At 37.7% G+C, this 10,331-nt stretch overlaps 1 protein-coding gene across 3 annotated transcripts in view; it reads right to left on the bottom strand.

Annotated features, from left to right (window-relative positions):
• thrb (thyroid hormone receptor beta) overlaps window positions 1–8,809 on the bottom strand; it is a 100,622-nt gene extending 91,813 nt beyond the window's left edge. For 2 of the 3 annotated variants that reach the window (XM_049476017.1, XM_049476020.1), the window contains exon 1: window positions 8,518–8,809. The gene's annotated coding sequence lies outside the window, so the exon portion shown is untranslated. Of the gene's footprint in view, window positions 1–5,903; window positions 6,064–8,517 lie in introns of those variants that run through there. The other variant, XM_049476019.1, reaches the window with a different exon arrangement.
• Window positions 8,810–10,331: the final 1,522 nt, after the last annotated feature.

Below are 10,331 nucleotides of genomic sequence, written 5' to 3' on the forward strand. Positions count from 1 at the left end.
TCCTACATCAACTCCTAAAACAAACTTAAAGAAACATAATAATGTCTCTTAGGTTCTTGTTTCCTCAGCCTTTTATTCACCATCAGCGTATCTCTCGAGTGAAGGCTGAGGCAGGGTCTTTATGCTGGTTCAACGTGGCCCAGCTTGGACAGACCGGGGCTGAGCGTCACTTCGCAAAATTAGGTGCAGTGCCAAAATTAGGTGCGTGAACAGGAATGGAAAGTTTATTGTCTTTAAAAGGGTTAATTCTTTTGTCATGATATTATGTTATCATTTTATAAGTGCTAAGTTAATGGTCCAAAAATGCCAACAACACTGTTTATTTATTTAAGCTTCCTGTAAAAAACGGCAGTGCTTTACTCACCCAAATAAACAGTTTTCAGGAGAGAAATCTGTGTAGATTAACATCCAGTGCTCATTTAACTTTAAAAAAAAAATATATATATATATATATATTTAAATTACAGTTTTGTTTACTTAGCTTAGCTTTATTTAACTTAGTTAGGTACCCCTCCAATACCAACACCACCCAGCGGTGAGACCAGCTGAATTAGAAGTTCCTTGTAGTGTCTCTTAAAATGCACCTTATAGTGTGAAAAATACAGTATTTTTATTAAAGCGTCTAGGCTTTTCACACTGCATAATATAAATAAAGAATAAAGCATTCGATTTGCAACAATCAACAAATCAATATTCCCGCCAGTTACCAGCAGCTTTATCACTAAAGTTTCTGACACACATCTGATTATATTAAATTATTTGTTCCATGGCTGCATTTGGTGCGTCGTTGCGTTGCTGTTGCGTTGCTGTTGCGCCGTTGTGTTGTTACGTGCCCGGGCAGAATGGCATGGCCTTTAGAACATCCGATTTCACGTATCTTGGTGACATAGCATGCCCAATACAAATCCAATAAAGCAGATTAAATTATTGCATTATTGCATTAATATCAAAGTGAGAGTAATGGTCATGAAGTTCGGGGCCAGATCTACTGAACTGCAGCCTCAGGGGAACACAGGCGTCTCTAATATACTGTAACAGAACCAAAACCACAGAAAACGCAGCAAAGCAGGAGGATCACAGAGCTTTTAAGGGCAACCAGTACGCTCACGGCTCATACGATATAAAATTCAATTTCTCTCCTGACCACCTGACCAAAGACCAGGCCAATAAAACTCTCACAGCTTTTTAACCCACATCTAAACCATAGTGATCTTAAACTAAAAGCTTTACAGTCCGGGATCATACTGCAGACAGGAAGTGAGCAGTGGGCAACATGATGATTGATGTTTTAGTATTGTGAAGATGATAAGTACTTATAAATGTATTTTTCACCATAATAAGAGATTTATATAACCACTGACCAACTCCGCTGATAGTAGGGATTTTTTTCTGTGAAAATATCATAATAATTATCACATCAACAAAAATCACTATCAAAAATGCCCAATCACATTTAACCTCTTGTTCCTACCCCTTTTTTTCGAGTGTAAAACTTCCTCTTAGAACAGAGTTAGAAGGAGAAGCAGTTAAATTACCTTTGATTAGCTTTTATTTGATTGTATTTTTCAATTGTATTCAAAAAAATTGTATTCAATTTCAATTCCTTAAATGCTGCAGCCCCTGCCATCTGTTGCACCATTTAAGGTGGAACGGGAAAGTCAGCTAGCTAGTTAGCTAGTAGCAACTGAGACAAACTACTAGCCATCTTTTCAGCCATAAAACATTGAAACTACACATTAAACGATGGTAAAATAGAGATAATCGATTTGTAGGTTTATTTGGTCGGTTTGATGTGTGCATCTGATAAATCTCTGAATGAAGAGCTAACAAGCTCTATCCCTTCCCCTAATCTACCCCTCCAGCCTAAAAAGAATAAGGACTAGGGTGAGTAGTAGGGCCAAGGGGTGAAATGGGATTGGGCCAAAGTTTTTAAATATCATGGTTTTACCCTATACACATTAAAACACTATTAGAACAGGGTTAACTCGATATAGTAAGGTGGGGAAACACAACTTCCCTGCAAGACATCTGTAATATTTATGAAGCATCCACACAGAATAAGAAAAACAGAGCTGTGTCCAAAACCGTGCTCTATTTACCACAGCCTACACGTCAATCTGAGAAGGAGGATATGAGGATTCCATATCAGCTAGGGTACATTATTTGTACACTATACAATACAGTAAATTCTATTGTTTTCTATATTTATTTTAAAATGTTCTGCATTGTAGATTAATACTATGAAGAAAAACATATCACATAAAGTAGTAAACTAAAAAAGTGCATATATGTTTTATATTTTACATTCTTAGATGATCCGTTTTGAACATCCGGATTTTCTCAGTCAGATTTATAAGGTAGAGTCTCCTGGAATTCAGGCTTTCAGTTAACAGCTGTGCTGAACTCATCAAGAGTTAATTACTTGAATTTCTTGTCTCTTAATAAAGTGTTTGAGAGCATCAGTTAAAGTAAAGTAGTGAAGAGGTAGAGTTACAGCTATACAGTGAATAGTGAATATTTGAGTAATGTTCGAATCCAGATTATGAGAAGAAACAACTACTCAACTAAATACAAAAAAAAACGTCAGTCAATCTGAAAAAAGAAGAATTTCAAGAAATTTAAAGTATCCTCAAGTGCAGTCACTGCAAAGACCATCAACAACATTATAATGATGGAACTGGCACTCATCAGGACCGCCCCAGGAAAAGAAGAGCGAGTTTCTTCTGATGGCTTGTGATCATCCATCTTCCTCTTGATTATATTCCAAAGGTTTTCAATTTGGTAAAATCAAAGAAACCCTTTATTTTTAAGTGCTCTCTTGTTTTTTTTTACATAGTTTTATACACCTCATGAGCCACAAGTAGCTCAGGCAGCACGATGCCCACATTCTTTTCCACAACCCTAAACTCAATCCAAGAAACACCACCAGAGATTCATCCAACCGCACTTCAAAAATCAGCCGATCTGTCTTCACTCTCTCCAGAAATCAGCCAATCTGTTCATATTATTCAGCTCTGCTCCAGCATTTATACCATGTGCATGTGCTGCATGAACATCCAACATCACAAATCATCACACACAGCCCTAAAACACAGGCTGGACAGCTCTCTGCTGGCCTTATCTCACACTCTATCTCTCCAAAACTTCAAACAGTGTTTATAAGCAGCTCACCATCATTCACAAGCACCTGGAAGAAGAGATCAGCCCATCTACTACAGGTCAAAGTGACCCAAACACAACACAACACAGCACAACACAGCACAACTGAACACAACTGAACACAACTGAACACAACTGAACACAACACAACTGAACACAACACAACTGAACACAACTGAACACAACACAACTGAACACAACTGAACACAACACAACTGAACACAACACAACACAACTGAACACAACACAACTGAACACAACACAACACAACACAACTAAACACAATTGAACACAACACAACAAAACTGAACACAACACAACACAGCACAACTGAACACAACACAACTGAACACAACACAACTGAACACAGCACAGCATAACACAGCACAACACAGCACAACACAACACAGCACAGCACAACAGCCTTAATGGAACTGCAATAATCACAAAAAAACTGCATAATAACTCATTTCAGTTCCAACATTGCGGGTAATTTGGGCTTGTTGGGCTGGTTTATGGAAACCAGCAGCATTTCCTTCCTCAGCCAAGATTTCTTCCACAATTATATAACCAATAGCGGGAAAAGTAGCCTATTCAGTAGGAGCAACCACCATGCCACTAAAAACTCATCACCACTCACCACTACCCTGATGTTACATACAGCTAGATTAGAGCTGGGGGACATAAATATATATATATTGTCTATAAACAACAGAATACTATGATATCATCACACTATACACCATACATCACAACCACTACTATTTTTATATAAGTATTTATATAAGTAGCTCCTCTTGCTTAGATGACATAATAAACATAATCCATGACGATAAACCACTGAGAGGAAGCTTTTAACCAGTAGCAAAGAACCATTTCTGCATTTACAGTAATTATAGCTTTTCTTTATTAGCTGTCATGGTTCACAAACAGACAGATAAACAGACAGAAAGAGAGAGCGCAATAGATAGACAGTCTCTAACCGCTAGCTAGATATACTAATGCATCTCGAAAAAAAAATAGAATATCATTTAAAAGTTACTTTATTTCAGAAATTCAGTTTATAATGTGAAGCTCATATGTTATATAGATGTATTAAACACAGAGTGATCTATTTTAAGTGTGTTTTTTTCTTTTACTGATGATAATTATGAAGCCTATGAAAACCCAAAAATCAGTGTCTCAGAAAAGTAGAATATTATATTATATACATACCTGTCAAGTCTCCCGTTTTGGCCGGGAAACTACCGTATTTTACTCCTCTTTCCCGCCGTCCTCCCGTATTAGTATTTTCCCGTAAATTTCCCGTATTATATTAAAATAAAAAAATATATATTATTGAGGAGACAGGGCACTGACCGCTCTGTGTCTCTTAACCAATCATGCAGCCGGTTCAAGGAGAAAGTCCCGCCTTTCAGGAGAAACAGCCAATCAGCTTGCAAAGGAGGGTCAGTGTGGGGAAGCCACAGGCAGCTAGTCGGAGCAGCTGATGTTAAAACAGATCTGGATATACAGCGATTTTTCTAAAAGAAAGGGAACGGTAGGCTAATCATGTAAACTGTGATGAGATTTTTCTGATAGCTGCTTAAAAATACTCGTCTCCGAAACAAAACACACAGATTAAACCTTTTAAAATAAAAAAAAAATACAGCTTGAACTAGAAATGTTAAAAATTAACTAAACTGATCAGGGGTGGAGTGATCAAAAGATTCAGTTTGCAGAATTTGTGCACCCTTTGTTCAATTTTAAATCCATTAAATAAATAAAAAATATATTATAAAAAAAGAGTGCATTTATGCCAAAAAGACATGAAATCTTAACTTTTAAAAAAATATTTGGAAAAGTGTTTTTAATTTGGCTGTATTAAAAGAATGACATATGTAGGAATGTCCGCAACATGTTCAGATTCTGATAATCTAATTGTAGTGTGTAAGTGGTTCACATGTCGTTATTTTAGATTTTTTTTGTAAACCTGTCTTAAAATGTAAGGGATACTGAACCTACGGGCTGGTGGGACAACTTTAAGCGGACAGAGGAAAATATCCCTTATTTTTTTATCTAAAATTTGACAGGTATGATTATATAAGACCAATTGGTATTTTTGGAAGTGTGGGCAGTGTGCCAAGTCCTGCTGGAAAATGAAATCTGCATCTCCATAAAAGTTGTTATCAGCAGAGGGAAGCTGTAAGATATGAAGTGCTGTAAGATTTTGTGGGAAAACAAAACTGCACTGACTTTAGACTTGATAATAAAACACAGTGGATCAACACCAGCAGATGAGAACAACTTTCATGGAGATGCTGGATTTCATTTTCCAGCAGGACTTGGCACACTGTCCACACTGCCCCAAAAGTACCAATTGGTCTTATATTATATAATATTTAAATTTTCTGATTTTGACACTAATTTTTGGATTTTAATTGGCTGTAAAATAGATTACGCTGTGTTTAATACATCTATATAATATATGAGTTTTACATTTTGAACTGAATTACTAAAAATAAAGTAAATTGTAAATTATATTCTTTTTTTGAGATGCAGTAGCACGTTTATATCTATAGTTATTGTTATGTAAGCAGTTTTTGCTAAATAATGCTTTAAAAACTCCTGTATAAAGGGTGTAAACAGCAGAGCAGTGTGTAAATTCAGATCCAGTGAATAAAGCGAGCCTGTGCTCGGTGCTCGGTGAACTCACGCGACCCCTATCCCCGGTGAACCGGAGCCGGAGCGGGCTCGGCACTAACCTGCAGCCCGGCAGCGACGCGGGGCTCCGGGCTCCCGCGTGTCAGCGGACCCGCTGCTGAGCTCCGGGTGCGGGCGGGGTCTCTCCGCTCGGCTCGCCGCTGCTGAATGACCTCCAGCGGGCTGGGCTGCTGCCCTCCACCGCCAGCCGCGCTCAGCTCCGGTACCGCTCCGGTACACGGGGCATATTGCGAAATCCTCATCTACGGCGGCACGAGAGGGACATCACGCGTTTCCTATTTATTTTCCTTCCTTTCTGTTTTTTTATACAGCCAGAACTAGAGCTGGGCGGCCTGATCAAACATGTTTATCACCGCGTTTTTTAAGATTTTGACGGTTTCACGATATAGTACGGTATTTTTTATTATTAATTATTTAGATTTAGATTTTTGCATGACTTGGGTTTAATATGGGCTTGTGGTTTGTGACTTACTGAACTGTTAGGAGTATATATATAACGTTACGTATATATATATATATATATATATATATATATATATATATATATATATATATATATATTATGTATATATAACACTAAGGCTTTAAATTAAGGCTTTGATTACTATTGGGTTTACTTTATCCCACAAAATAAAATAAAAAAGAAATAAAGAAATCAGACTTAATTTTTAGAAAAACAGCTAAAGAATGTAAACTTAAAAAAAAAAGATAGTGATATGCCAACAACTTCAACACGCCTTCCTTTACGAAACTAAATATTTTAATAAATAGTTCCATAAACACTATAAACAAACCTAAAATACTCACTGTTTAACTATTCAAAAGAAATAACTGTTGTTAACAGTCACATGTGTTTGTATTGTGTATAGTTACCGTAAGCAAGCCGTATGAGTACTAGAAATGAATATACTTTTATAATAAAGTACATACTTTTATAGTAAAGTGAAGATAAATAGCTTCTCCTGAAGAGCTAATGTAGGATACAAGTGACTCTACTGTTGACAACACTGACAAATAATCAATATGACCTGATTACTACAATCACTAACAATACAGTGTTTATATGTATATACACATTAAATTGGTGAATAGTGTAAAAATAGTGCTTTTATGTGCGTGTAACTCTATGCTCCTATCTACGATGAAACTGGCTCTCATCAGGGCCGCCCCAGAAAAGGAGTAAAAGTATTAAACTCAACCAAAATATGTAGCTAGTGAACTAAAAATAACATTGTAAGCCTGTTAGTTGGGAGCATCGGCTAAAAGCACTGTATTTGTGCTGGGGGTGAACCGAGGTACCCACTTCTTAATAATGTTTCACTACAATACAAATCCATTTCACACTGGATTTCTCCTTTAACTTCCAGAGAGCTGGACTTTAGCTTGGTGTGCATTTTTTATTTCTCTAGCTATTTGGGATTAGTAGGAACTAACAATTATAAAAACTTGACTTGTGCTGCCTTCAGGTCGTGTCGTAAATATCGTATTTAAAAGATAAGAGCACATGCTTACTCTTCCGTTTTTGCTACAACACTTAAACACTTGCAGATTGTTATTAGCTAACTAATAAAAATGCAAAAGTCTAGTATGATTCACGGTTCTAATGGGATAAAGACATCACTCACCTAATGCATGTTTTATTTGCTTCATTCTTTAAGAGTAGGGCAAAATAAACCTCCTGTTTTTTATGATAATACACTAAATGTATAAACAAAGGGATTTTTCTAATGGCGTGCTTTTCAACACGACCAAAAAAACACTCAAACCCATATCAGGTCGTAATTATGACCCCCATCTTTGTAAGTAGGAAGTAGAAAAGGTTGTTTTTGCAAACGAAAACATAACAATGTGCTCAGTAGTTTATTTGAACAATTACAAATTATCCTTGATATTAGGGATTAGAAGGACCAAATTAAAGCAAAATGAAAATATCACAACAAGTTTCAAAACACCCACAATTTGATGAGAATTTTACCATATGGCCCGTGTTTCTGTCTGAACTGGCTGTAGAAACTTTGGACTGGGATTCCCACCAACTTATTTGTTTTCAATCAATTGAGAGTAACTTTAAAAGTTGATTTTGTCATGTGCGACCATAGGGATAGTGTTTAAGCATCAGAGTTAGCAGTAATGTAATTAATGTAATGTCCCCACATGAGGTTGATAAGGGTATTGAGAGGTTAATGTTGCATGTTGCCCAACTCCGCGTTCAACTCAAGTGACCCTACAGTTAGTGTTCTGATATTACATTATATAAACGTTACAGCTATTAAAACCTGGTTAACTAAGCTCTAACTAACACTTCCAGCAGCCTGAAGCTTTACAAAAAAAACATATTAAAATAATAACGTTACCTCCAGCGCCAAAAACAAAAACAAACACAAAAAACATACAAACACACACAAACACACAAAACCACATCCGCCCCAAAACACACTAAAAACCCCCAGCCTGAGACCCCGCTCCGCAGCGGAGCTTTAACCCAGCCCGATCCTCCAAACAAGCCGAAAACAAACCAGCCTACACCGCGGAGCCTCCGCCACACCGCGCACGCAGCTGCAGCGCCTCTCCCGGCTCACCGCCCGCCGCGTTCCGGTCCTCTAAACTCCCGCTGACAGCCTTTAATAAACAGTAAAAACAGTAAAAAAGCCTCACCTCGAAGCTGTAATCCCCGCTGTATTATATCCCCCTCCCGCTTCTCCTCCTCCCGCGACAGGGCTGGAGTATTCCCGCGGCTCTGAGAGCGAGTGTTCGCGGAGATCCGCGCGCAGAGTCCGGGCTAACTACCTGCTAACAGCGCGGCCCCGGATCAGCGCGGGCGAGTGGCCTGGAATGACCCCGCAGCGCAGCGCACTCCGCCCGGCGCAACTTCACCACGGAGCCGGGGAGCAGCGGCGCGGCGGCGGCAGAGCGCAGAGCGAGAACTGCAGCGCCCAGATTTGATCGCTATGGGGAATCAGAGAGCAGCTTCAGCTTCAGCTTCAGAGATCAGATTCTTATCTACAGATTTTCATATTATTATTATTGTTATTATTCTAAGCGGAGGGAGACTTTGTTAAGTTAAGGTTAACAGTTAACTGTTTTGTTTACAATTTAAAAAAACACATTAAAAAATATTTTGCAATGCTCCGCTGGTTTTATTTTAGTGCTTAAACTGTAACTTTAACTAAACCCTCTGATTTTAGCTTACCCCACCCTCAGCTCAAATTTGAAAAATGCTAAAAATAAATAAATAAATACATACATACAAACATAAAGGGAGGAGAGAGTTTGGGAGAGGCACTGCTGAGTGATGTATGGGTTTAGGGGCGTGGCAGGAGGGAGAGTCTAACCTGAGAGGGTGCTGCAGAGGCAGAAATGACCACAACAAAAACATTGTTAATAAGGTTAATATTCCATTAAAGTATATATTAATATTCCATTTAATTTATTGAACAATTGTATATCACAGTTTGTTTTCAATTGCTAAAACACAGTTTTGTAAACTGTAAGTAGGTAACTAAACCCTCTGATTTTAGCTGACTCCACCCTTAGCTCAAATTTAAAAAGTGCTAAAAATAAATAAAGGAGTAGTTTGGGAGGGGCACTGCCAAGTGATGTATGGGTTTAGGGGTGGGGCAGGAGGTTAAGCTGATTGGGCTGAGCAGTGTGCTTTGAATAGCAGTGAGATGCAGATGGTTGGAAATCATCCTCGCCTATAGCACAGTTGAAGCTGAGATGGAGCTGCAGAAGCAGAAATTACCACAACAAGTGTTTTTAAAGGTTAGAAAATGTTTATAAATTTTAAGCAGGACTGGTATGTTTCCTTACGTCAAAACATTCACGTAAACACATTTCATTATTAAATTATTAAATGAAATAAAAAATATGGTTTAGAATTTGGTGTCATTTCAAGTACAGTAGTGAAGTAGTTCAATCAAATCAGAATCCTATCACTGCCACTATAAAGAAATATTTTTTAGTTCACCAGCTCAACACTCTGAATTATTTATTTACAGTTTAGAGTTTAAATATTTTTGGGTTCAATGATTTTGGGTAGATTTTGGGCTCAGAGACACTCTGACCAGGACAAAACAGAACAAATATGAAGAGAAAAAGGAATGAATGAAGGGTTTGTTTGCATCTTGCGTAACATATGTTTCACATCTGTATCTTGGATATACTGAGTTACATTTACACTTTTCACTAATAGGCGTTCCCTAGATGAGATCCCATTTTATTCATTTATTCATGCAGATAAAAGTGCGTTCAGACACAGCGTTTATATTACACGCTGTTTAACATTAGAATAATGTTTAAAACAGGAAACAGATCATCTGGTGAAGGTTTTGTTCTGCATCACTGTGATGTCTGTAGTGGTCAGGGCCACCACTGATGTTTTAGACATGACTGGTAACTGCTGGAAAACAACTGCCCCGGGTTTATATGATCAAAAATACCTGTCATTACAAAAATTATATATATATATA

Source organism: Astyanax mexicanus, chromosome 3, assembly GCF_023375975.1.
Source record: "Astyanax mexicanus isolate ESR-SI-001 chromosome 3, AstMex3_surface, whole genome shotgun sequence".
NCBI lineage: Eukaryota > Metazoa > Chordata > Actinopteri > Characiformes > Acestrorhamphidae > Astyanax > Astyanax mexicanus.